Raw genomic sequence first — 26,064 nt, forward strand, 5'->3', positions numbered from 1 at the left:
ACCAACTGTAAATATTACAGGAGTTTTTAAGAACAGACCTGGATTTCATTGCTGGAATGCAAGTAACTCTGGAAAATGTAACCCTTTAAACTTTCATAAATCATTAACAACCATATTATAAGTCAGCTTATCAGAAAACATGGTAATATCTAAAAGGAACGGAACACAAGACAAAGAAATGTTGTAGATAGAAGGAGGTATGATTCAAGCTTAAGGAAGGTAAGTCTGGTCAGAATGCTATGGGTTCTAGGCCATCAACAGTATGGGTAAGCACCCGAGAGAGGAGGGGATCTAGAAGAAAAGGGAGGGAGTTGGATACTAAAGGCAAATAAATACATATATAGAAGCATCCATTTCTGAAAACAGAATCAAATGTCAATTCAGGATATTCTCAAGAAAGAATCATAGATTTAGAAACTAAAGGTACCCTTAGAAATCACTGAATTTGAACTCATTTTATAGATGTGGGAACTGAGACCTAGAGAGATTGGATGACTTGTCCAGAGTCTCTGAGCTATGCTATTCTCCAACAAAGTTTTATTTTATCCTCTTTCTCCCAGTTCCCCTAGAAAAAGAATATTTATCTCATTCAAATGAACTGAACTGAAAAGGAGGCAATAACTGTGATCTAATTCTAGCTTGCTCAGAGAACCTTTTATAAATTCATTTCTCGTCCTCAGACAAATAGTTGTGAACCTGTTGATTAGAAGTAGGGTACTGTCTGCATATGCCAGGAGAAAAGATTGCTCTGATGTTTCTCCTTTCTGAACTGGGCAGGTCAGAACACTGTTCCCACCCACATGGATTTTCAAAGTCAGAAAGTAATTTGCATCAATGGAAAAAAACTCATTTCAGAGGCAGTGCAAATGAGGGGCTGACAGTGCATTCTTGGGATGTGATCAAGGGAACTAGCTCCTCAGCCCAGCAGGATGGTCGGCCAGGGAACTGAGCAGCATTCAAAAGGCTGAGGGGACAGATTGCCTAACTATGGGAAGCAAAGGGTGGGGGTGAAGGGTTTGCTCTGATATAGATTCAGGGTTGCCTCCAAAAAGCCCAGCCAGGATCCAAGGCACACAGGTTGAAGACTACTGCTATAGTGATCAAACACCCAAAATCTACATCTCTCCTCCCAGGAACCACCATCGTCCAGGTGAGGTTATTCATTAGGATTTATAAATTTCATTACAATGGCAAAGGTCCCCAGTCTGTGGCTTGTGACCTTGGCAGGACTTCTTGGAGGAGAACCTTGAATCCATACACACTCTGTAAGCATTTTCATTTCTACCTTTATTGATAAAATGGGCCTCCTATAGACTGAACAAATATAAATGTATTACGAATTCTCAAATGTGAGTATCACAGTGATGAATAAAATACAGATTTATTTAAAAACATTACTGAATTTGTAGTAGCTTTCTGTCATCACATTTCCTCAGAGTAAGGACATTAGCTGGCACAGTCAAGTGAAATCAGAGAATGCTGGGGTCAAATCTCACTTCTGAAACATACCACCTGTGTTTGACTTGGGTAAGTCACTTCTTATCTATGGGTCTCAGTTTCCTAAAATAAGGAAATTGGATTAGAAAGTCTTTAGAAGTAGCTAGGTAGTAAAGTGGATATAATGCTGGGCCTGGAATTAGGAAGACTGAGTTGAAATCTGGTCTCAGACAACTTATTGGATGTATTTTCCTGGGCAAGTCACTTTACTTCTACTTGCCTCAAGTTCTCCAACTGTAAAATGAGGAAAATAATGTTACCTGATTCTCAGAATCATTGTGAAGAGCAAATTAAATACTATTTTTGAAAAGGGCTAAGCATCCTGTCTGGCCCGTAGTTGCAGTGTACAACAGTTATTCCCTTCCCCTTTCCCTGCTCTAATTCCTATAAAAAAATCAGTAGGTACTAATGGTCCAAACACTTATTCCAGGAGGAAAGAGGTCTGTGAATATTTTTCTTAATGTCAAAAGTGGGGTTTTATGCTTCAATCCATCAGCTTTATTAGAATTCCCTAGTCTCTGACAAGACTCAACTAAAATCTCACCTTCTTCAAGAAGCCTTTCCTGGTTCTCCTTTATTCTAGTGCCTTCCCTTTGAGATGATTTCCAGTTTAACTGGCAAATTTCTTCTTGCTGTATGGATCATAGTCACTTACATGTTAGCTGCCGATCAAATGGAAATGGCTTAAAGTGGTCAGAGACTGTTTCATGCTATTTATTATTAAAATCATTACTTGTATTACTATTATTTTTGGTATCCCAAGTGCATAACTAAAACCTAGCACAGAGTAGGTGAATAATTAATGTTTGCCGACCTGACTAATTATGGGCCAGACACCATCCTAAGCACTGTAATATATAGAAAGGAATATATAGAAAGTCAAAAAACAATCCCTTATTTCAAGGAACTTACAATCTAGTGACAGAGGAAACATGCAAAAACTTAGATACAGGCAGAGGGTGGAAAAAAAAGTAAATTTAGATTTTTAATAGAAATCTAACCCCCCCCTCCATCGTCAATATAGCTGCCTCTAAATTCAGTCCTTTTTAATGTGATCTCATATGGCTAAGCCTATGTAGATAGACACAGACAGACAGACAGACAGACAGATAGATAGATAGATAATGACTGATCCAGTGTGAGAAATCTCCTGACCGCTCAAATTTAAATCTAAAGAAATCCATTATATATATATATATATATATATATATATATATATACTTATGATCTTAACACAGGTTGCTAGGAGATGTAGAGGATAGAGTGTCAAGTCTAGAGTCAGAAAGTGTTGAGTTCAAATACGGCCTCAAGACATTTGCTAGCTTTGTGACTCTGGGAAAATCACTTAGCTCTATTTTCAGGTTCTTCATCTGTCAAATGAGCTGGAGTAGCAAATGACAAACCACTGCAATATTTTTGCAAAGAAAACCCCAAACAGGGTCACAGAGTTGAACAAATTGAAAAATGACAGAACAAAAACAAATGTTCTTAATTGGGAAGGCAGAGTTAAAAGGGCCATGATGTACTAGACAACAGAGGTCCAGGTCATATCTCCCAAGTCTATGGCTAATATGTAAACTGCCTATATGCAAAGTTTGGTAGTGTGCACTGCTGAACTGTGGAAAACATTTGTTGGAAACAAATTCACTCAACAAATATTAAAGAAATCTTTGTTATGGTTAGAGTAATATGGGAGGATACATGTTCAACCTGATAGTAAGGACCATAAGATAAAGCGTGTAATGTAGTTGTTCAGAGGAGAGAGAGAGAGATTTTTCCATCTGAGAAAACTAGGAAAGGGCAGAAATGAGCCTTGAACTGAGAAGTATTTTTACAGGCCATAATGGGGATATTCCAAGTCAAAAAATAAAACAAGAAAAAGTATACAAGGGAAACAACAGTGCCATTGATAGAAAAACTGGAATTGGAAAGAAGAAATAGTTGGGAGGGGAGATGATCAATTTTATTTTAGACATGAAGAGTTTTGCCATATAATAAGACATTTAGAAAGATATGCTCAACATTCACTTGGAAATACAGGACTAGAAAGCATTAGAGATTTGCAGGAACTAGGGGAAGGATTTCAGGAATCCCCCAAGGAATCATCCAAGAAAGCCCATGAGATCATCAAGCAGAGAGGTTATAGAACAAACTAAAGAAAGTGAGGGTCAGAACTTTAACAAATGCAGACATTCAGAGAGTAAGAGATGACAGAGAAATTACTGGTGAAGAAAAGAGAAAGAATGGTCAGAGAGCCAATGCCATGTCTGATGAGCCACAGGAGAAGGGTAATTTAGGAAGGAGGTACTCCTAAATAATAGAGTCAAGAAGATCAAGACTGAGGAATGGCAATTGAACTTAGTCATTTAGGAGTACCTAATATGGTTCAGTAGGATGAATAGTAAGGAGTCCAAATAACCTTGGTTAAAATCCTGCATCTGCATCTGTCACTTACTAGTTGTGTGACCCTAGATAAGTCATAATACCCAGGTTCGGTTTCTTCATCTATAAAATGAGAGGACTTGGACAATCCCTCTAAGCAATCCTGAGTAATCCTAAATTATAAATCACCTTCCACAAAGCTATTTCAGTAACAAAGCTGAGAAGCAAACACATATCAGCACACACAACCATATTTTCTCAAAAAATGCTTTCTATTCAGTGACTTCTGACACAGGAAGTATGAAAAACCACCCTATCAATCAAAGTGACAAAAAGAACTGCTGAATCCTTCAAACACCATGTAGTCAATGAATCTTAGGAATGTGTCTAACTTTCTAAAAGCAAACAAACTCAACAATTCACCACTGGTCAGACAATCACTGCCACCAAGAAGGAGGTACCCCAAAGGATCATTACAAACCAATGGGCACAGTTGACAGGTTTTTAGGACATTCCATTCCCAGAGAACTCCAAGGAATCTGTTTCCCTTAGGTTGGCAAATTTAAAAGGCAGGGAAAAACCAACAATGGGGGAAAAAAAGCCAAGTAAAGACAAGGCCTTTGAGGAAGTAGGGGAGAGTTTGGGAAGGAATCAAGGTCTCCCCAGGCAGCTTTCTTGGCCTATCAAAATAATAAATGAAACTAGGTTTTAACCAGAAAGTAGATGCCAAAGTTAGCTTAGAAGTCCACAGTGGTTCCTGTATCTTGGGAGACAAGGAAGTAACACTGAGACAATGCTTGCTTAAACAGATTCTGACTCAAATATGGGGAGATGTTTGGTTTCCTTCCAAAAAACCTTAGCCACCATGAGATATCTCTTTCAGTTCTCTGCAGTGGATCTCTCTGGACGACACCAGATAAAGAGGCAATTTATCATGTGGCTGAAGGTTGTACGTAAAGCATTATCTGTCTTCCACAAGGAACCGCAGAGTCTGTGAGAGGGCCCTGGCTGGGCAGGATGACCCATATGCCTCCATTTTGAGATGCCATAGCAACATGGAAATTAACAAGGAGCGAACTATTAAATGAATAATTTACTGATTTCATAAGAACCTGTCTTGCAATTTATAGTTCTATTATCTTTCCTACCCATGTCTTAACTCCTTTGTATAAAGACTGCAATCAAGCTGAATAACATTTGAGAATCTAATAAGCATATAAAACTCCCTGCTCAAGCAGAAAGGTATAGATTGATTTTGATGGTAGTTGTGTTCCCTTGAGGTCAAATCCCATTACAGCTGCCTCTTCTTCCCTACCTACCCCCCCCCTTTCTGTAAATGGGAGGAGGGTGGGAGGGGAGCGGAGAGGGATCAAGATGAATATGGTCTCCAATAAGCTTTATGTTTTTCAAACAGAAATGTTTTTGCTTCTTAGGGAAATTCAGAGCCAATCAAGGAAGAGCTGAGTGGCATTCAGTAGTATTATGTGGAAGAAATATCACCATTTTCAATCTACCAATTGTCACTTTAAAAATTCCCCAAAGAGACCTTGTTACTAGCAAAGGAAAGGAGGGGGGAAGGGCTGAGTATAGTTTCAATGACAATTGTAGTAGAAAACGTGTCTTAAAAAGACTCTTTCAATGTCATCAGTGATCCCATCTATGGCAGAAACAACTTGTCACTCAGTCTCAATTTAAAGAATATTTATGAAGACAATACAAAAGCAAGGAGACTTATTTGCCAACTTATTTATTTGGATAGAATAGGTTACAGATTATCTTGATTCGGTGCTTTTCTACAGAACTGATATTTCCATTTAACACACATTACCAACTAGAGAAAAAAAGAAGCTCCTGACACTGACAACTGTTTCTTTCTGGTTTTCTAAGAAAAGGCACTAGAGAAACAATGAATTATACATAAATACCAACTTCAATGCCCTATTGCTTAGAACCCCAAAGTTTTTGGTCATAAGGAGTTGCAAAGAGCAGAAAAAGGAAAACTGTCTGGGTTAGAGATTGAGTGAACCACAGAACACAATCACAATAAATCTACAACTGCAAAAGTGTTGGGGGGAGTTTACTGTGTCTTGCACATTCTTTACTATTTTGCTGGCTATGATGACCTGACAAAATCCTAGACTGGTGGTTGTTTTGCCTCTATGGATATGTTGCTTCTACCCTTTGAGAATTATTTAGCATGCAGGTATATGGCTCCATCTCTTGATAGATACTTGTAGAGAGCCAGGGATGTTTCTTCGGTAGATGGGACCAAGCAAACATATCCTTAGTAGTATTTAGCACATGTCAACTTCTAATACTTCTGCCAGGCACCCTCAGAATTCTAGAATGGAGAGAATGGGGAGGGGAGCTAGAAGACCCCAAATTTATAAGGGCAGATTTCTACCTGCATAAGTTTCAGGAAATTGCTGTAAAGACAAGTTGGTTGAAAGGACATCATGTATCCATTCAGAGAATATCAAATTTTTTATGTTACTTTAAAACTTTCCCTTTTTCTTCACTAGAATGGCATCATCGCTGACACTGAGGTCTGAATCTCAGCCAGGAGTTGGGCAGATGGAGACCTGTTAAGTCCTGCTCAACTAATTCCCATCTCAAAGGCCTGAATATATTACCTAAGTTCTTGGGATGGTGGGGGTGGAGAGATGAAGGAAGAAAAGAAGAGAGAGAGAGAGAAAGAGAGAGAGACAGAGACAGAGACAAAGAGAGAAGCAGAAACTGATTAGTTGAGTGACTTGCTCAGGATCACATAGTTGAAATGAGTGTTTCAATCAAAGATTCTTCCCAACTCTGGCTACCTACCCAATACTGCAACTACTTAAGAAGGGCAGTTTAGGAGGTGCCATAGTGCACAAGGTGCCAAATATGCAGGAATATTCATCTTTCTGTGTTCAAATTCAGTCCCAGACACTTCTTAGTTGTGTGACTCTGGTCAAGTCACTTAAAAGGCAGGATCTCTACTAGAAAACCCCAAATGAGGTCATAGAGTTGGGCATGATTAAAACTTCTCAACAAACAAATAATTAAGTTGACTGTTGTATGGAGACAGAAGAAAGCTCATTAGTCAGTCAAATACAAAGAGCCTCAAGATACATCATTGACAATTTTGACTGGTTGTTGATTGGGGGAGCTGGAGGAGATATGACTGTAGAATAAAACAAAGACTAGACAAGAATAATGGAAGAGTTAAGTTAGATGCATACAAAGTCAGAGGAAACCACATGAGATTGAGATGAAGAATGGGCATTTCTGAAAGACCCAATCTATTTGACGTTTAACTCAAGAACAATCAAAAAACAAAATAGGATGGAGAAAAAGAGACACCCCTGTGGTGAATGGTCCAGACAACACTGTATAACTTCCCAAAGCACAGCTATGGTTCAGTCTTTTCAGTGGTGTCTGACTCTTTGTGACCTCATTCAGGGTTTTCTTAGCAAAGATACTGCTCCAGCTCATTTTATAGATAAGGAAACTGAAGCAAACAGGGTTAAGTGACTTAACCTGGGTCAAACATCTCTTAAGTATCTCAGGGCAGATTTAAATTAAAAAATCAAGGACTTAAGGTCCAGCAACTTATCTGTTACCTACTTGCCCTAAGGCATATTTACTAGGAAGCTGGGGTTCTAGATCCCGATGGAGAATTCTGTTTAAAATTAATATTCCTTTCCATTTTCAAGGGTAAACTGAGTAAATCATGACTGCCTTCAAGAAAGTTTTTAACAAGGCTAAAAGAAGCTGCCCTTTATATAAAAGTGTAGTTTAGATTTCAGTGAATTTCAGAGATCATCCGATTAAACCCCCTCACTTTTCAGATATGAAAACCCAGACCCAAGGTCAGAAAGCAAATCAGAAGATCTGAAAGTAGAAACCTGATTTCCTGTTTCTTAAAACAGCCCCCTTTCATCTTAGTGATTTTTGGATGAAATAGCTCATGTGACCATTATCTTACTTCCTTGGAGGAAGGAAGCTATGATATTTTATACTTATGAATTCTAGAGGCCCTACTAAGTGAAATGACATTCAAAGATATAGATGGAGGAACCATCTTAATATGGCTTAAAACAACAACAACAAGACTAGAGATACTATAGTTAGTAGATAACAGAGCTGGCCTCCGAGAGCCAGAAAGACCAAGTCCCTAATCTATATTTCTAATTGTAACAGCTAGCATTTATACAGTGATTTTAAAAAGCAATTCACAAGTGAAAGGGAATATCAACCATCCTAGAGTCTAGACATCATTCAATTCTCCCATGTCTCTAACTTATGTACCTTAATTGCCTTACCAGTAGAGTGGAAGTACCCTAAGGTACTTAAATTTAGTCTTTATATTCTTGGGGTCTAAATACAGTGTATTAGACACAGTTGGTGCTTAATAAATGAAAACGAAAGATTCAGCTGCAGTTCTCTTCCTCTTCTCCCCACCTCCTTAGCAGGCTATACTCTTAAGATGTTCTAGGAAGGTGGAAGGGAATTCTCCACAAGATTTAGTTCAAGTTGCGTTGGTCTAAAGTTCTGCTTTGCCCATTCCTGGCTCTTTGGCCAGTGGGGAATATAGCACATGAATATGCATTCCCCAGCATGGCACTTTCCCTTTCACAAAGGAAGTTGCTATGGGATTGCATCCAAAATGAGGTGCTGCTGCTTGAAATGCCTTCAGTGGATGATCAGTTATATGATCAAAAATCAGTAGAAAAAAGGCCTTGAGTATCTGTGCATCCTTCAGACATGATTCCTTGAGGTATCTCAGAGGAATTGGGAGCAAGAAGGGCTAAAGATGAGTTGAGTGGAGAAGGGGTGAGAGGCTTTTCTTTGGCTGTTGAAACTGCTAAGGAGACCAGGATGGGATCTGGTCATTCTTTTCACTTCTGAAGAGAAGGAAGCATGATCTCTTTCTTTCAAGAAGTTCCAAGTACTTCCCACACATATTCATCACATCTGTAGTATTTCAGAAAGTTTATACTTTCTTTTGTGTGACTGCTCCCTCCTCTGAATCAGAGTGAACAAATGAATAAAAAACATTTATTAAATGTTTGCAATATGTAAAGCGCTATGCTTGTATTCTATAAGAGGGAGATAAAGCATAGAATGTTTCAACTGCAAGGCAGGGAGAAAAGTCCCCCAATTCTTAGGGTGTAGCAGCCAAGTAGATGGTACTGAGTTTTTTTAAATGTTATTTCTTCTAATGTCCATTTCTGATGATGGATTATTTGTCAGGACTTTGATGGATAAAACATTTTCCCTCCAGATCTTCCTTATTGCAACCATATCTATAGGATCAGTGGCCAAGATGCATCTCCACAAAGATTGCTTTCCTAAATGGTATCTGCTGAGACTGGATTAGAATCCCCTCCATACCTTAGTAGGTGATTGATACAAGTTTCTGTGGCTCAAATAATTCAATACAGGGTGCCAACCTCCTGGAGAAAAGTCACTCTCCACATTATTTAGGCTGATTTCTTGAAGCTAGCGCTATAATCCATCTTGGGGCCCAATTCCAAGCCTTCCAAGCCTTAGTAGGACCTGCTGACACTTTGATTCTACTGGCATAGCCTTTGAGAAGCTGAAGTGGATCCTCTCTCATGGGGTTTATAGAAAATACTTGTAAGTACTGCACAATCAAAGTGTGTATCTTGTATTTCTATACACTTATATCTTGATGGTACTTATAAATCCCCACTCTTAGTAGTACTTTTAAAAAAAAAAGTCTAGTAGGAGAGGTTTATAAGTTACACTTCCAACCTCTCCAATAGGCAGGGACTCCTAAAGGAGATAACATAGATTCTAATGCCCATAGTAAAGTGAAGCAAGGTCACCTTACCAAGATCAATGGATTTGGGGAGGTGGCTTGAACCTTCTGGGGAAGAAGGATCTCTGGATTAACACAGCTAGGCTTTCTTCAGGGATAGCAGTCCTGGTTAACCAAAGTCCATTTTTAACTTTTCTCAAGTAACAATACAAATATAAGTCAAATCTGGAAATGTAGGGGGGGGGGGGCAAGGTTAAAATGGGGAAGGTCTGGTAGTTGAGGGGGGTAATCTCTAGAAAATTTTATTTTTTTTCTGTAGGAACAGACATCAGTTCACTTTCTTACACTGACAAAGAAAAGTAAAAGAAAGAGAGGGAATGATGAGGGCCCTGTTTCAGTTTAATGACTTGGGTGTTTGATCAAGGCCATTTTCAGAGAACAGATGCAAAGCAGTACTGGGACATCAAAATGAAGACCACTTCTGATCAGCAGTGTCAAGTACTCAGGAGCAGCCTGCCTCCTTTGCAGTCAGTTCGGTGGAGCTGCCAGACTGAATCTATTAACGATAAGTTGTGTCTGGAGGAAGCTTCATCTCAGTGGTGGTTTAAAAAAAAAAAGAGAAAGATAGAAAGAAAAATCCCATCCTGGCGACTGAAATGCCTTGTAGCTCACATGGGTTGTGTTTATCTCTTTAGATTTCAAAATAAACAGCTACCCTACAGATCTGAGACCACCTGCCACTCAGTCATATGGAGGAGTCCCAATAGGAGGGATCTTCCTGATGGGAAGTGTGAAGAAGGGTCATTGGATTGCTGATTCAGAGTAAGAAGGGAACTTTTACAGAGCCATCTGTTATTTTACAGTGGAGGAAACTGAGGGACAGATAGGTAAAGTAGGTGATAGGGTAGTGAGCAGCAGAGATAAGCTTTCAAATGCAGCACCCTTTGTGTAAACTTGTACTCTCATCATGCATCTGCTAAGTGATGACAGACAATAGGAGATCTCAGGAAAGTCCAATGAAGCTCCTACCTTTTCTCTAACTTGATGGAAGTCTTAGCCTGAACAGATATGCAGTACCCAATGAAGTGAGCTCATCTTGTTGATTGATAATACAGAAATGATACTGCAATCAGTCATTATTCTAAGAGCTGGGAATACAAAGACCAAAGTAAAACATTCTTGCCTTCAAGGGGTTTACATTCTACTGGAGAGATAAAATGTCTATTATTAGATAGATGAAAAGCAGATAAATGGTGATTTTTTTTAGTTGAGGAAGGCAGTAGCTGCTGGGAGATCAGGAGAGGGCTCAAGTTGAAGATGGGTCTTAGGCTGAGCTCTGAAGGCAGATAGGGAATCTATGAGATGGAAGAACCACAAGGCAGGCATGGAGTAAAGAAAGGTTCTTTTTGGTCTAAAAATGCTGGAATAGAGCAAAGGGTTAGAGAAAGTAGTGACTGGTTACTTGAACTGAGCTTTCTTTTGTATATTTAAAAATTAAACTGAAGTTTTCTTGAGTTTTTTTTTGTTTTTGTTTTGTTTTTGTTAATCACATCCTTCTTTTTCATAGGAAGTTTCATTCAATCAGAAAGTTGAATAGGCACTCAATATTAGTACCTCCACAAGGCATTACTCAATGCTGAGTAGGATACAGAGAGTAGGAAGAATGGTCCTCCCATCATCATGAATCTTATAACCTAGATGTAGAGACAAGACATTGTGCATATGGAACTACCTAAGGACTTCCAAAGATGTGATAAGTTGCAAAAAACATTATGAAGAATTTACAAATGAGGGAGTTCAGATTCCCTAGGGATTTCCTAGGGGGCAACTTGGTGGTACAGTGAATAAAGTGTAGGATGGGCTCAGTTGCTCTCCTGCCCTCCCCAAAATGGCATGGTGGCCTGGAGTCAGGAAGATACATCTTTCTCAGTCCAAATCTGGCCTCAGACATTTCCTGAGTCATTTAATCCTGTAAACGCAGTTTCTTCAGTTTTCTAAAATGAGCTGGAGAAGGAAATGGCAAACCATTCTAGCATCTTTGCCAAGAAAACCCCAAATCAGGTCACAAAGAGTTGAATGTGACTGAAATGACTGAATAACAACAGCAAAAAGGAGTTTTATAACCCAAGAAATTTTCTGTGGAAATCATCCTAAAACACTAGTTTTACTTTTTAATTTTTTTGCATCACGGACCCTTTGGAATACTGATGAAGTCTACCAACACTTTTCTCCAAATATTTTAAATAAAGAAATGAAAATTTAAAACTAAATAAGATATGTACTATTACAAAGGAAACCAATGGTATTGAAATAGTTTTTAAGAACCTCTGAGTGTGAAAATTAACTATGGTAGACTTAGCTCTTCTCAGTGACACAGTGATCAAAGATTTATGATGGAAAATGCCATCCACATCCAGAGAAAGAATCATAGAATCTGAATGCAGATCAAAGTAAATTATTTTCACTTATTAATTTTTTTTGTTTTTTTCTTTCTTGTGATTTTCCCTTTTGTTCTGAATTTTTTTTCACAACATGACCAGTGTAGAGATATATTTGACATGATTATACATGTATAATCTATTTTAGATTGCTTGCTTTCTTGGGGTAAGGGAAGGGAAGGGAGAGAGTGAGAAAAATTCAGAACTCTAAATCTCACAAAAATGAATGTTGGGGGTGGCTAGGTGGCACAGTGAATAGAACACCAGCCCTGGAGTCAGGAGTACCTGAGTTCAAATCCAGCCTCAGACACTTAATAACTGCCTAGCTGTGTGGCCTTGGGTAAGCCACTTAACCCCATCGCCTTAAAATAAAAAAAAATGAATACTGAAAACTATCTTTACATTTGATATAAAAAAATCAAGACATAAAGTAATCTGAATTTCCAAAAAAAAGAAATATGGTCAGTGAATATAATAGAACATTATCATAGAGTCATAATAAATAATGAAAATAAAGAATTCAGAGAAACATGGGAAGATTTATTTGAACTGAGGCAAAATAAAATAAGCATGATCAAATGAATATAAAATAATTACTACAATAAGGTAAATTTAAAAAAATGACTAAAAGATTGAACTCTGAGTAATGGGAAAATCAATGAAGGGACAAAAGAAGTTTCCAGCTCTGAGACATTTAGTCTCTTTCTTGCCTCAGTTTCCTCAGCTGTAAAGCTGTAATAATAATAATACTTCCTTCCAAGAACTATTATAAAACTCAAATGAGGAAATGTTTGTGAAGCTCTCTACAAACCTTAAAACACTAATTATATAAATGCTATTATTAATATATTATTCTTATTAAATACTATATATGTTGCTGGATAAGGTTTCTAGTTGGGATTTTTTTGCTTTTTTTTTCCACAAGGGGGAGGTTAGTCTAGAAGGGAATGCAAAATGATTGATATAAAGACAAAAGGAATAAATAAATAAAGCATATTTTAAAAAATAAGTAAGTTTATCTTCTCTTCTGCAACACTGATTAAAATGGGATCCCATATAGAAATAGAGTAAAGGTGGGGGAAAGCTTTAACACACAGAAAAAATTCCAGAAACAAAGGTGAAAAGAAAGGCAAAGAAAGGAAAATCCAAGAATCCAGACAGTATTTTATTAAATCACCATGGGGAAGAACTGTATCTTATCAATGGAAAAAAGGTGGGTGAGTCAGGGGAATCTTTGAGTAAAAACCAACTTAGGTTTCTCAAGATCCCAAGGTCTGCTGAGTGATCATTCTTTAAGCGGACACTCCCCTGCTCAGGTCAGAGCCTCAAGTAATCCTTTTTTTAAACAAGCCTTAGCAAGTAGGATTTAAAAAAAAAAAAGGGATGTCATTTCTTCTACAAGTCATTTGACTTCCAAGCCTTATTGTGGGGGAGCATATGGCATATGTAGAGAAGTGCAGAAGAGTGGGAACCCAGGACTCTTGAATCAGCCCCTCCTTACTCTACAAAGCAAAGAAGAGAGCCAGGTGTACTTCTGAAGGGTTCTCCTGCACTCTGCCCCAAACTACCTTCTCTCTCTCTCCTCTCTCCCAGCTCCTGAGAAACCTCAGAACTGATAGGAGGTCCATACAGTTGCAGCCTGATGTTTAAGATACCTTATCGCTATAAAAGAGGTAACAGAGCCTTGTTTTCACTGATTTTTCAGTCCTGTGTCTCCTCTCCCCTTTCCTCATCCCCCACTGACATCTAATGGTAAAGTGGAAACAGCTGTATCAAGGCAGTTCCCCTTATATATGGTGTCAGGCAGCTGTTTTATACAATGCCCACTCTCCCCTCAAAAACGAAAAATGATGCTGGCTAAACTCTTTCCTATGTGGACTGAAGGTCGTACAGAATACAAAGATTGCATCCCATTATGTAGGGCTGGTGAGAAAACAGAAACAGTTCTGATCTTTGGTTTATAGTTTGGAGTAGGGAGGGAAGGAAGAGGAAGGAAGATCTTCCTTTAGCATATTTTATTTGTTAAAATACTTTTGTAAAACATTTTTATTGATATCTTGCATTTTTGCATCACCTTCATTTCTAAATATAGCCTTCCTTTGTCCTCTATCCACTAAGTTGCCCCTCGTAATAAAGACTAAAAAAAAAAAAAAGCAGCTCAGCAGAACCAACGAACACATTAACCATGTCTGACACTATATACGATATTCTACACCCACAGTCCACCAACTTTAGCAGAGTGGAAAAAGAATGCATTCTCGTGTCATATTCCTTGTTGAATATTCTTAAAAAAAGGACCAAGGGTTGGAAAAGATAGGAAACAGAGGAGGGTGTTAGAAAAGAAGAAATAATAGAGAATACACTTAAAAATGGAAAACAAATAAAAAAGAACCTCAAACCCCTTGAGGCTGATAGGCAGCCTTCTCTGGAAAACCTGCACTACAAGTTTAGATGCATGTATTCATTCATTCATGCATACACACACACACACACAGCAAGCCTTGGTTTTCCAGAAACACATACAGTTTCTTAGGCAAAAACAAACCAAAGAAACAACCTTCTTATTTCTGGCCACAAAATAAAGATGCTTGCAAGGATAAGTGACAGGAACTGAGGGTATCTAATAGAATTCCCTCAGTTTCACTTCCTTCCTCCCTTTTCTTCTGGGCTCACAATAAAGCCAGTCCAAAGTGCTGACATCTACCCCAAGCATCACAGCCTATAATGGGCAAAGACTATGTCCACTAGGATAGCTTTGGCATTTGGGACTTGAAAAGTCAAGACCATCAATCAGCCTTTTCCCCTGCTCTGTCTTAATAACCATTTCAGTAGGGTAGGATTCCCCCAGAGCATCAGGGGGCACATGTGCTTAGGAGTCTGGAGATGAAGCTCAAGGGGAAAGAAAGAATTGTGCATGACTTTTTTTTTTTAAACCTTGTTAAGGGGCAACAGGGCCTCAGAAAGGACTGCACTTGCTTTGAGGAAGCTATCCTGCAAACCATGGTATAAATCATCAGAGCTCCCAAATATTACCTGTTACATTTCAAGGAAGGATTGCATCTCATTGTCAGGCTCAATTGTGAATTATGACGCCCTAAAGTTAATTCATTTGTAGGAGAAATCATAGAGGAAAGAAAAAGAAAAAAAAAGAGAAGAAAAAGAAAAAAGGAGGTAAAGAAGGAAGAAGGAAAAAACAAGAAGAGGAAGAGGAGAAGGAAGATGATGGGAAGAGGGAAGAAGAAATGGAGAGCAAAAACTCAGTTTCATAAGTTCCAGTTATTTCCGACCTAATGTCTTTGATCAAAACCACATTCAGAATTTGTCTGCCCAGGACTAAGCCTGAAGCTTAAGACTGTCTCAAGAATGTAAGGCTTTCAGTCTCAAGAATGTTGGATTTTCAGCTGTCAACACTCTCCACTCCTACCCCTAGAGGGGCAGCTTCCCAAAAAGTAGAAAGAAGATGATGCTTAAGGCAACACACTCTTTCCCCATATGATCTAGATGCTTCAGTCCAGAACTTAGTCCTTGAGTGTTTGTTGGTCTGTGGGGGGGAGCATAGATCCACCTAGATCTTCACCAGGGTTTGATAGAGGAAGGGAGGGGCTGTGGGCAAAGGGGCAGGGGAAGGAGAATGATTTTTCCAATGGTACTTCATCTGGACCCCTCTCTCCTGAAACAATTAAAGTGCTACAGGCTTCCACTGGCCCGTAGCTGCCAAGTTCCACTCCATGTAATTTGGTGGATATTTTAATAGAGGAGGAGAAATCCCAGAGGCCCCCAGACGGAAATGCCCCATGTCAGGGAACGTTTGTTTTCATTTCCTTTTGCTGTCAATGAATTTTACTCATGGCAATGATTTGGGGCTGGACTCGATCCATACAGAAGCTAACCAGAAGCATTTGTTACTTGAAATAAATCTCCCAATTGGGAATGAGTTATATATACATCCATGAATATGTGTGTATGTGTGTATTTTATGTATTACAGACCAAACACATATAAGAATTCCCAAGAAACCCTCAATCCTTACTGCTTGGAGGCCCCTTGCCTATGGCAGGGGAGTGAAGCCTGCTGGTTGACTTCAAAGGACATTTAAAGTTAAACTGTTTGACAGGAAACTAGATGCTAAATAGTGTCCATGTGGGAATTTTTAAAAAGCTAATGAAGGGAAAAGTCCCACGGAAGCAAGACGGTACGGGCTGACAAACAGAATATGGGATTAAGATTCACAACAATCTTAGCACCAACAGTTTCATAGGAGCCCAAGATTCAGAGCTAAAAGATAATTTTTTCCTCAGAAGAGTCAACATTTCAAACTTTGCTACTGCGTACATAAATTTCAAAGGGAGTGATATGGTAGCAGTCATCAAAATATAATTAACCCTTTGAAATTAGTTGAACATTTATAGAATGATTCTTGGAAATGTCTTTATACTTTTCATTTTAAAGCATGTGTCTTAGGAAAAAGGAGTGTAAAAACGTGTAGAATTCAGTAGAAGTTTATATTCTTTCTCTGCATATAGATGCATTATATGCATATGTGTGTATAGGGGGGAGAGAGAGAGAGAGAGAGAGAGAGAGAGAGAGAGAGAGAGAGAATGAACATAAGTGAGCTACTACCTGGCTTTATATACTTCTTAAAATCCATACATTTTAAACAATAATGAACATTTGTACTGTAAATATTTTATCTCATTTGATCCTCCCCAACCTCCTCTGAGGTAGATGACATTATTATCCCCATTTTGTAGATGAGCAAACTAAGGCTAAATGAAGTTAAGCGACTTTCCCAAGTTCACACAGCTAACATGTGTCTGAGGCAGGATTCAAATTCAGATCTTCCTGACTCCAAGGCCAGTACACTAACCATCACGCTACAAAAAGCAACTAAAGTAAAGGAGGAAGATTCCAAGGTCTAGCAACAGCAAAGGTAAAGTTCTGGAACCACTCTCATCAGTACCCATCAGCTAATCTCATCATGAGCCTTCAGGGCAAAGCCTCTTATAGAGAGGACCATTCCAAGGCACACACACAACCCATAAATAGCATCACCACTCATTCTCTGCAAATCCCAATGCTTCAGCCAAGTACAAGAGGGAAACTAGAACATGGATCATGAAACAATAGCAGGTATCTCTAGAAGCACAAGGGGAGAGGTTTATTACAACACGTTCCAAGGACAAATCAACAATGGTGCCTAACTAGTCAAAAAGTAGGAGCAATAGCAGGTTAGGTAAACAAGATGTAGGTCCAGGCAGAGTGATCCTCTGAATAGTGAGTGCCACAGCATCCTGGGGCAGAACTAGGGGGTCTCATCTGTTAAAATGAGGATAATAATAGCAGGTACCTCACAGGGCTGATGTAACGATCAGATGAGATATTTATAAAAAGGCACTGAACAGGCACCATATAAATGCTTATTCCCTTCCTTTCTCCTTCTTCCTCATTCCTCTCATCATGAAAAGACCAGCCCTCTCCCCCTGAAGCAGGTTCCTAGATCTAAGAGTTCAAGGTTAATGACCCTGATGAAGACTAGTCCTTTCTGGGTAATTCAGAGTCTATGTAGGTTTTAACCCTTTTCTGCTACCAGACCCTCAGTCACATGCTCCTCCATCAGCTAAAATATGCTCCTTGAGATCATCGACTCAGCACCCTCGTTGTTTTCTCCTAAGCGTAATGGAAAAAATTGACTGTTTGCTTGGTGCAATAGGGCATGACACTGTTTACACAGAAATAATAGCCCAACAGTGATGGATTCTAAATCTCCATTACAGGGAGAGATTTGAAGGAGTAAAACAGTTAGAAAAATAATTGGTTTTCTTGTTTAGTTTAAAAAATCCTTGATGCTTACAGTTCATGGCCCTCGCCTCCTTTTTTTAAGGGTTTTTTAAAGTGAAAAGACTCAGTGTTTTCAAAGGAGGGAGAAAGTCTGGCCCTCCTTTCATTATTTTGGAAGGCCAAGGGTTGGTCTCCCCTAAGAGGTTTTCTGGTGCCACACAAACATGGCCTGTGCTTGCTCTGTTAGTAAAAAAGCATGGAATGCCTTCCCTTTCAGAGTGCACAAAGGAGCTCTCTCCGGTGAGGGATTAGGATGCAAGCAGCTACAAGGAGGCCCTGTCCAAGGATAGAAGCGAAGGGCCCTTATTCTAGAAAACCTTTAACTCTCCAAACCCAGAGACCAGCTCACTACCCTCCCAGCAACCAAACGAGGGCAAAGGCAACTTGAAACTGGTCTCTCTTCAAAGCAGAAACTAACTTCCAAGCCTCAGTGGAAGCCAAAAGTCTCTCCTAGGCACCCATGGTCATGCCTGAAGAGAACTTGCAAACCAGGGGAAGAGGAAATATTTATGCCTTCAAAGGAGAAAAGAAGTATTATTTAGAGAGATCTCTGAATTCACCAAAAAAGTAGAGAAGAAAAAGAGCTTGCCACAAGTTTCAGCCCTTCAAGGCACAACTGGTCAGTCATCTAAGGAGACTAAGTATTATCACACCATGTCCAATCTGAGCCCTGGAGTAAGAGGCTAGAATAACCATTTTCCCTGTTCTCATCACCCTCAATGTAATGCAGGTGCTCTCTTCAAAAGGCAGCAAGAGCATCTTAAAGCAGTCTTTCAGATTAGCCTGGAGACCCTCTTCAAATGCACAACATCTGAAAGTTCTTCATGTAAAGATAGCCAGGGCACAGTGTTTTCAAATCCCATAAGCTCTAAATCGATTTAATTCTCTCAGCATCCAGGGGAAAACAGCACAGCTCCTGTCAATGGCAAGATCGACAGTGGGAGCCGGGTTTCTATTCACCTCTGTCTATAGGGAGGTGGCCATTCTCTCAGCCAGCTTGCTGGACTTTAACAGTCCCTTGAATGGGTTGGTTATCTTAGCTGATAGAACACAGGGGTGCTCCATAAACTGCTCAATAAACACCAGGGGCTGTCTATTCTATAGCGAATCAAATACAAATTCCTCTTGAGGACAAATAATTCCCTTCACCACCTGGACTTAACCTACCTTAAACATTAATTAATGCTTTTTTTTCAGACTGTGGAGTTAAATCAGAATGACTCTTTTACTTTTGCTTACCCTTCACACCCCATTTCCCATCTCCATGCCTTTGCAGAGATATTCCTAGATAGAATTCACTCTTTCTTCACCTCCTCTTATTAGAATGCCACCTTCTACTTGAGACCCTTCTGATTCTCCCCATTTAATTATTTTGTATTGGCAACTGCCAAGCAACTTAGAGAATTTGAATATCCTTCTTGAATTAGAGAGGTCAATAGTGACATTTGTGCCCATGAAAGACAGGATTGTTACTGATATTATCCAGGATGTCCCCAAAAGTCTTAATGCAGGTTCTAAGCTTTAATAGCACTAAAACTTGGTGACAGCCTATAATTTTTTGGCACCAGATTCCTGTATCATATCTCTTGTTTCAGAAAAAAAAACACTTGGGAAGTCTTGGGATCTCAAAGAGAGCACAATAACATTAGACAACCAGACAGCAGTTCTCAATGGCAGTCTAAATCTTCTAAAAAAGAAAAACCCAAGAAATTAGGATCCAGTTTTTGGTTTCTTATTCCAAGTGCTCTGAGCCTGTATTGGACAAGCTTGCATAAGCACAACCTAATCATCTGGAGGAGAACTTTTCTGTCCACTCTAGACCCTGGAAGATACTTCCCTTGGAGTGCTGGGGGACTGGGCAAAGTTGGCTTGGTCTAAGAGGGTAGATGTGGTTACTTTTGTCATACTCTTTGATAAAGTTACTTTCAAAATCTGATCAGTTAAAAGCCTGAAGGGGCTTAGAGGTCAATAAGTTCAATTTGTTTTTTGTTTTCTAGTTGAGAAAATTGAGGTACAAAGACTCACAGATTCATAGAGTTAAAACTGAAAGAGACCTTAGAGGTCAAGTCCAATCCCTTCATCTTCTAAATGAGTACAAGGCACAAAGAAATCATAGGATTATGGACTGAAAGATGAAAAAATTTTAGAGGTCATTGGGTCCAGCTTCATCACTTTCCAAACAAAGATTCTAATGCATTGACCTTCACCATCCCTCCCCAGATGACCATGGAGCAGTGCTTGCCTGCAGAAAGTAACAGGAGCAACCCATACTTCACTTTAAACTATAGAGATAGGGGAGAAGAGGATAGAAAGCCAAAGCTGGGTCAATAACTGAGCTCTGATCTCAACAGACCCTTCCAGCTTCCAGTTCCACTAAATATACCAAAGACAGCCTAACTTCAGCCCAATATCTCGAGCATGATTTTAATTTAAAAGCTGGCCCCAAATGTTGGCAACCAGTTAACTGAAAAAAATTCAATAAAAAAAAGGACTCTCACATAATGGGGAAAATACAGACAGTTATGAGTCCAGGATCCACTGGGATGGTCTTGAATATTTTAGAAAATCTTGAAAAAAAAATCAACTCCAACAGTGTTTCTTCTCCTCCTGCCAACCCCCCTTATTCCAAACTAGAGAAGGAACTCTCTTTTGTAATCTAAAAATCCTTTGAGACACTTTAAAAAATTATTTACCAGCTTTCTGATTATATTTTGTGGCTGGAGTGGGGAGGGAGCAGGGAAAAGGGAGAACAGCAAAGAGTATGTGGGCAAAACCTGCTGTTGACATTTTCAATATATGTCTGGAATATTTTAAAAGCCTGTATGTCTGTTTGAAATCTCCCCCTAGCCAGCAACAATATACCACTGACTTCCAGGCATACTTTAGGTCATATTTGCATACAAAAGACCAACTGCTGGGCAGCTATAATGCTTCAACTTTTCACTGGCCACCACTGGTGGGGAGAGGAGAGGAGAGGTTAGCCTAGGGTGTAAAGAACCTATGGAGACCCCATTAATTTTTCAGGACTTCTCTAGCTCTGGCCTTTCAAACACCAGCAGGGAGAAATTCCAGGCAGGAGCCTTTCAAAAATCATCCCTTTCAAAATATAGCTAAGACTGAGAAATGAGTAGTGACAGATTTGAACTCTTGTCTTTGCCCCTAGTTGGGGGTGGGGGAACGGAAATTAGATTCTTGATTGAAATGACAAGCAATACCAAGAATTCGGGGCATGCATGTTCATGTACACAAAAGTTTCATTCCATGGTCCAATTATGAGACATTTATTCCAGTTGTAAGTCATTAGTTGCCAATTTTTCAAATCAACCTTATGATTCAAAAGTCACAAATGTATTTGCTACCTAATAGACTTTGGAAATCTACTGAAGTGCTGAGCCGAGCAAATGCTATCTAAAAGTATTGTCATAAAATCTGCTATTTTTCAATGTTCTTCATGTTCTTTAAAGAAACCACTCTTGGGGTGGCTAGGTGACTTAGTGGATAAAGCACCTGCCCTGGAGTCAGGAGTACCTGGGTTCAAATCCGGTCTCAGACACTTAATAATTACCTAGCTGTGTGGCCTTGGGCAAGCCACTTAACCCCATTTGCCTTGCAAAAACCTAAAAAAATAAAAAATAAAAAAAAATAAAGAAACCACTCTTTCTGGGGCAGCTAGGTGGCGCAGTGGATAGAGCACCAGCCCTGTAGTCAGGGTTCAAATCCTGTCTCAGACACTTAATAATTACCTAGCTGTGTGGCCTTGGGCAACCCACTCAACCCTGTTGCCTTGCAAAAACTAAAAAACAAACAAACAAACAAACAAAAAAAGCACTCTTTCTTTCAGGCTGCTGAAGTGCTATTAGCATTCTGTATACCACTAAACCTAGAACCTTAATGGAAAGGCTAAGGGGTAGAACTCAAGGGAAAAAGATAGAAGTGGAATCTTTTCTCCAACCTGCAATCCAAGACAAATGGAAAAGACATTGGTTTGGATACTAAGGGACTAAAAGGAGAATAATTTGATTATACAAATTAGAGCAACCAAAAGGAACATTTGTTAAGGGAAGGAAGAAAGGAAGAGTTAGTTGCAAAATGAAAATTACTAGACCTTTAAGTTCAGTGATCTTTTGCAGTTCCTATGTCAAGTCAACTTAACTCATGGTAAAGAAAAAGAGCACTCTGGATGAGCCCCCAAAGATTCATCTTTCTTCCTTTGGTCCCCTGACAAGGAGCAGATTTCAATGTTGGTAACATTATTCCATTTGATTCATTTTAAGGAGCAACAAACTTCCATTTTCATCATCAACAACTAGATCCTGGACTGTTCCTGCTGGCATTCCCAATGAATCCAAGAAAACTCTTTGCTCTAGAAATGGCTTGCATGCAATATGGGTCATCACAAGCTCTGTGCTAAAGAGAATCCCACCAGCCTTAGTTTTCAATATTTCAATAAAGTCATCTGATCATGCATGTAAAATCATTATCATACCAAGTATAGTAATAATACTACCACTTTAAAACCACAGACTTAAAACTATCTTTGAAGACTTTTTCAAGGAAAAAAAAATATTTGTATCTTTAAACATTTGAACTCACATCGACAGCAGTGATTTCTGGGGTGGGAATTTATCATAATAGTATAACTGGATAGACATAAGAGGTAGAAGTATTGTAGTTGGAGATGGAGAGCTCAGGTAACCATTCCTCCTCTGCTATTTTCCATTGATCTTAGACAAATTACTATTAACTCTCAAGACCTCAGTTTAGTCCTCTGTATAATATTAGGTTCCACAACATCCATTCAGCCCTATAGCTGTGATTACAAGTTCATATATATGGCACCGGGGGGGGGGGGGCTCTCTAAAAGACACTGTGTCCAACCTTCTCATTTTACAGATGAAGAAGCTGAGACTCAGAGTTGACATAGTTTGCCTGGAATCACCCCTCAAAATGACAGCTCTGAAGTGCCCATGGAGAAGGGGACTGTATAAAAGGCTGAGATTCTTCTTCCTAAGAATGATCCAAGGGATTTTCCCCCTCTAGGGAAATCCCATGAAGGAAAAAAAGGTGGGAAATGTGTCTACTGTGCTCTACTCCTGCTAGAAAAATGATTCTACCCCTTTTCAGTTGGAATCACACTTTCATTTAACTACATTGAACTACTCTTCCCCCTTTGCCTACCTCCTGTCTCTTCTAAGAAAGAGCTGAGATTTACTCCTTTCAAGGGAGAATTTGAATCAGTAACTCTGGGGTACAGAAGACTTTTTTAACCTTCTACTCCTTGATCTTTTTTGCAGATCTACCTCAGATGCTCAGGTTAGGAGATATCATCTAATAATGATTATGATAATGATGTCTAACATTTCAACAATTAATGGAAAATGAGTGAATGATTTTATGAACTGAACGATTTTGTTTTTCCCCCTAACTTTAACTTGTAGGAGTCTTAAATCGGATCTAGACTAATCAAACTGGCATAGAAGATAAATATTATAAAGTAAGGAAAATTGTGGTAGATGGTGACTGAACTGTAAGGTACTTGAAGTCTAGGCTAAAGATTAGGGGCTCACTTGTATAAACACTGGGGTGACATTGATAGTTTATGAGCCAGGAAGCAGCATGATAAAAATTGAGCTTTAGGGACAATCAATCTGTCATCTCTAGAATAGTGCGAGAGGACAGGCACAAGAAGCCCAGCAAAACTATCATAATGGCAATCTTACTGACACCACTAGGTGGTGCTGTGGATAGAGCAAGGGAAGGTATGATTTCAAATCCAGCCTCAGATAACTTATTTGCTGTGAAACCCAGAGCGACTCACTTAAACCTCTCCCAGCCTCAGTTTCCTCATCTGAAAAATTGGGATGATGATAATAACATCTACTTCCTAGGGGTTTGGAAAGGGTGAAATAAAGTAAAGTGTTTTGCAAACTTTAAAGGGTTACATAAATGCTAGTTCTTATTAATTATTATTATTACTGTTAATGCATAAAATAAGGTGGAAAGGGTCTTAATTAGCACTTAGTCATTCATTGGGTACATAGGAGTGGAGGATGAGAAATTTGACAATTTTTGTTGATTTATTTTGTCCAAATCTCAAACTGGAACCTAAAACAAGTTGGATTTTTTTGGTCTGTTTTTTTTTTAAAGGAAACACTGGAGCCCCAGACCAGTCAATGTTTCTTGCGACAAGTCAGTATTTCTGGAGGGTATAAATAAATCTGGATCCTTAATTGGAAATGCTTCTGATGATCATTTGGTCCAGAGTCTCTTAACCTAGAGTCTATGCTGTTTGTTTTTTTTTCCTTAAATACTTCAATAACTGCATTTTAATATAACTGTTGTCTTCAATAATTCTCTTGTTATTTTATGCATTTACTCCTAGACTTCACCAGAATTGCCAAAGGGTTCCTCCACACAAAAGGAACTAAGAATCACTGATACAATCCAAACCTCTCATTTTGGCATTTGAGTCCAAGGTAGTAAATAAAAAAGAGAGTAAAGAAGAATTATTTTTTAAAGGCACTGCTTTGGGACTGGTGGGAATTTTCTCTAAGAGAACTATTTCAAGAGAGGCTCCACAGCCCAAGCGTTGTAAGAGAAAGAGAATGAAACTTATCTCTTAAGTGGCAGAAATGATGGATCCCCTTTCTAATGGTTCAGAATTAAAAGCTCTCTTCTTTTAATTCTGCTGTAGATATAACAAGGGGATAACTTAAGGAATAGCTAGAGTGAATATGCAATTTAAAATAAAAGGTTTGGGGAAGGTTGAGGCAAGGAAAAGAAAAGTGAGCTACCCTCAAAAAGATTCACTACATTATAGACAATAAAAATAGCCTCTGATGTTTTAGAGTGGCAAAATAATACTCTTGTAATTAAGTTTTAATCAGTTCCTATGGGTTCCTTTACCCTAAATGGCTTATGTTTGAGTAGAACAGGAATGAAAAAAAGAGCTGGAAGCTGTGGTTCAAAGCTATAAGTAGGAGAGATTTGAGTTTTCCCTAAGGTATCTCACTTAGGGGGCTCTAAACACTTGCAAGCTTTTAGCAGATAGTTATGTAGCATAAATTTTCCTTCCTTCCTTCCTTCTTCCCTTTCCTCCCTTCCATTCTTCCTTCCTTCTTCTCTCACCAAAACTATGATTTCACTGGCACCAGAAATCATGATTCAATAAAATAACAAACAAACAAAAACTCCTTCCAGAAGAATTGCCACTTGCTCTGCAATTACAGTCTTAGAGAGAATTGCCTGGATATCAATCACACTGTCTCACTGATCAGTTAGAAAGAATAGTAAAAATAGGAAGCTAAAAAAGAATGGGTTAGAATGAGCCTCTCCCCTGATCTTTCCCCTTCAAATTATGGTGTACTCTATATTAGAAAGCCAGGCTTGGAGTCAGGAAGACTTGGAATCAGGAAGTCAAGTCATTTAATGCTGCTTGCCTCAGTTTCCTCATCTGTAAAATCAGTTGGAAAAGGAAATGGCACATCACTCCAGTATCTCTGCCAAAGAAATCCCAAATGAAGTTCTTAAGAGTTGGACATGACCAAAACAACTGAACAACAACAGAATACTACTTCCCCTGAGCATGATGTGGGGTACTTCTTCCCAGATATAAATATTCCTAGTTATCGTTCTGCTGTGGCTTTGTGAATTTTCTGAGATAAAAGAAACCTTCCCAATGGTGCTGACAGAGGATACCATGTTACCATCCTTATCAAGAATACAAACTTCACTGATGGAATGAGCAACAATCAGGCACAATTTCGGGTTATCTGTGATGGAGAATACCATCTGTATCCAGAGAAAGAATTGTGGAGTTTGAACAAAGATCAAAGACTATTACCTTTAACTTTAAAAAAAAACCTGTTATCTTATTATGCAATTTTGCTATCTCTTATACTTTATTTTTCTTCCTTAAGGATATGATTTCTCTCTATCACATTCAACTTAGATCAATGTATACCATAGAAACAATGTAAAGACTGCCTTCTGTGGGGGGGGGGGTAGGGGGAGAGAAGCAAGATTAGGGGAAAAATTGCAAAATTCAAAATTAATTAATCAATTAATTAAAAAAAGAATACAAACTTTAGTTCTAAGCTTTCCTGACTAGAAGGTCACAAAGGATTCCACTGTGGAATCTTC

At 38.9% G+C, this 26,064-nt stretch overlaps 1 protein-coding gene and 1 long non-coding RNA gene across 9 annotated transcripts in view; one reads left to right on the top strand and one right to left on the bottom strand.

Annotated features, from left to right (window-relative positions):
• Positions 1–24,140, top strand: LOC141513631 (uncharacterized). The gene is made up of 4 exons (XR_012475841.1): positions 1–219; positions 13,678–13,757; positions 22,816–22,986; positions 24,070–24,140. It is a non-coding gene; the product is annotated as an uncharacterized LOC141513631 (long non-coding RNA).
• Positions 1–26,064, bottom strand: part of MSI2 (musashi RNA binding protein 2) — a 518,635-nt gene that overhangs the window by 235,902 nt on the left and 256,669 nt on the right. The window lies entirely within an intron of this gene.

The sequence above is a fragment of the Macrotis lagotis genome, chromosome 2, assembly GCF_037893015.1.
Source record: "Macrotis lagotis isolate mMagLag1 chromosome 2, bilby.v1.9.chrom.fasta, whole genome shotgun sequence".
In the NCBI taxonomy this organism is placed as follows: domain Eukaryota; kingdom Metazoa; phylum Chordata; class Mammalia; order Peramelemorphia; family Peramelidae; genus Macrotis; species Macrotis lagotis.